We start from the raw sequence: 2,834 nt of genomic DNA on the forward strand, positions 1-2,834 counted from the left end.
CCTTTGAGCTGTGGTGCTGGAGAAGAGTATTGAATGTACCCTGGACTGCCAAGAAAACAAACAGATTCATCCTAGAGAGGGTTAAACCAGGCTGCTCTTTGGAAACAAGGATTCTGAGGCTTCATCTGACATACTTTGGGCATGTTGTAAGGAGGGAGAGGTCCTTGGAGAGGGACATCATGCTTGGGAGGGTGGAGGGATGGCGCAAAAGGGGAAGACCCTCTATGAGGTGGATTCATTCAGTGACTGGGGTATTCGGGTTGGGTGTGTCGGAGGCAGTGAGATTGGCACAGGATAGAGCAGGGTTTAGGGCTGTTGTATATAGGGTCGCTATGAGTCGCAAACGACTCGACAGCACATAACAGCAATGACCACAACACCCTTTTAAGACATCTTTTCTTTGTTTAACCAAACTTATTGTTATATGATGAGCATTTTCCCATGTCACTAAATTTCCAGAAATCTCATTTTAAGTAAATCTATCACTACTAATTGTGGGCATTCACAGGTTGTTTATTACTTTTAACTATTATGAAAATTTCTAAGGTAGATGCCTGAATTAATACAATCTGTTGGAAAAACTTTAACCCAAATACGTGAACTTTTTTTTGTTGTTTTTTTATAATGAACGGTTAATTTTTTAATAACATTTTAATAATTAATATAGTCACATGGCTCAACACACAGAGGTATCAAAGTTATATTGGGTAATTTTTCTTCTAGCAGTTCCCTTCCGCAGAGTTAAGCAAATAATTATCAATTTAATGTGTGTTCTTCCAAAGATGTTCTGTACATATGCAGGTCCATATTTATTTATGTGCACATTAATTTGGGAGCCCCTGTTTGTCAGGATGGTTGTAGAGAGCAATGGGATTTGATAGGTGAGTCCTTAGGCAAAGGCTTGAATGCTCTTGTGCTGAGACACATGATCTAGTGAAGACTGTGCACCACATCACTATGCCATCAGACAAATGCCTTCATGCTTGCATAACATGCTTTGTGCATTATTGGAATTTTGAATGTTTTTGCAGTGTAGACAATTTGTCTTCTTGAGCAATAGGCTCTTGTGGGGCGCTCTGGTGGCCTAGTGGCAAGAAGCTGCACTACAATCCCAGAGGTATGCAGTTTGAATCCACCAGCTCCTCTGATGGAGAAGGAGGGACAGTTCCCTCCTGTACCAGTCAGATCCGATTTGACGGCGAGTGCGCGTGCGCGCGCACACACACACACGCACACACATACACAAAATAATAAAAAAAAATTTTTTTAAAAATAGGCTCTTGTATAATTAGTGTGTGTTAGCAAATATGGAGTATTTCAATTTAAGGCCAAAGCATGAATTATTGATGCTTTTATACAAATGTTAATTGTCCACTCTGATAAAATTCCACAGTAAATCTCCCTCCATATATCATTTAATCCTTTGCTCTTTAAAGCTCTTTATATATATTGCCAAGTTGCTTTCCTTTCAATCACACATTTTAATATCTAAGAGCTTGCATCGTGGTGGGTCCTAGGCAATGCTTCGTGAATAATGTCGCAGTCCTTGCCATTGTGGAACTGACGGTGTAGTCTACCGAAGAGACCTAGATTAGCCAAGTGTTTGTACAATAGGCATAAATCCATATATCCCTGTATATATGTGTGTGCATGTATAAGTGTATATCTGTATAAGTGAAGAAGTATAAACCTAAAGGATTAGTAGAGTCATTTCAATACTGCTTAATGGCTAAGGGAAGGCACTTCAGAGGAAATAACTTAGTGGGTGACATCTGAAAGTTCCAGTAGGAATTAACTTAATATATTTGTGGGAACACAAAGTGATGGAGTGAAGAACAGTGCCGGCTAGAAATTAAATGCAGAATTAAAGATTAACTAGGAATCATTACATATATATGACCTCAAATTATATAAAACTTGGGAAGCACACTTTGGTAGCATTTATTCTTCTTATTGTTATTGTGCATTCGAGTCAGAACCAATCCATAGCTGACCCTCCAGTGGGTTTTCAAGGCAGTAAATTTCACACGAGGAGACAGCCAGTCCTTCTCCAGAGGAGCAGCTTGGGGATTCAAACCACGTACCTTGAAATTGCAACACAGCTTCTTCCCACTAAGCCACAGAAATGTAAAGTAATGTTTTCTCTTCTGATAAAAGTTCTTTCCTAATCCCCATACAATTCCTTTAGAAAGAATTCTCCTACCCATTTTATTAAATGTGAATTTTTATTGTCAAACTGTTAAGATCATGGCAGTGTCGTTTTTAGAACTCACAAAATCACCCAGAATTTTTTTAAAGTTTTAAAAATCACTCAGAAATAGCTCATTATATTGTTGCCACCTCCCCCTGAGCCTCTCTGATGAAACAGAATATTCATTCACATTTTGACTTGTATGGATGGAGATGTACCAAAGCTTGAAGATTTGTAAGCACAGTAAAAATCGGAGGTACTTCAGCGATCTGGGTGTTTTATTAAATGCTCACATTTAGTTCTATTTTCACAGATACCTTTCTTTAAAACACGAATATTTACATGGCCTATTCTGCTAAGCAGTTTCTGCCAGTTGGAAAGCAATTTATTTCCTCTTCTATTTTGCTCATTCTTGTCAAAAGTTAAGCAAAAAAGAAATAACTTCTTTTTGAACAGAAGCTCCTCCCTCCCCTCCTTAGGTGAATTTCACAACTGAAATGTTATGTGTCGTTGAGTCGCTTCCGACTCATAGCGGCCCTATGTAAAACAGCCCTTGTACAACTGAAATAGATTCTTAAATGTTTTAAAGAATGGAGATCACACTGTACGCAGTATTTCTTTACAGTTTTAGGTAGTGGTTGGG

At 38.5% G+C, this 2,834-nt stretch overlaps 1 protein-coding gene across 1 annotated transcript in view; it reads left to right on the top strand.

The window, feature by feature from the left end:
- The window catches only part of SYNE2 (spectrin repeat containing, nuclear envelope 2), a 342,029-nt gene that overhangs the window by 287,908 nt on the left and 51,287 nt on the right, over nucleotides 1–2,834 (top strand). The gene's annotated exons all lie outside the window — the stretch shown is intronic.

Source organism: Elephantulus edwardii, unplaced genomic scaffold, assembly GCF_000299155.1.
Source record: "Elephantulus edwardii isolate Elephantulus edwardi_28Jun2011 unplaced genomic scaffold, EleEdw1.0 scaffold00104, whole genome shotgun sequence".
Taxonomy (NCBI): domain Eukaryota; kingdom Metazoa; phylum Chordata; class Mammalia; order Macroscelidea; family Macroscelididae; genus Elephantulus; species Elephantulus edwardii.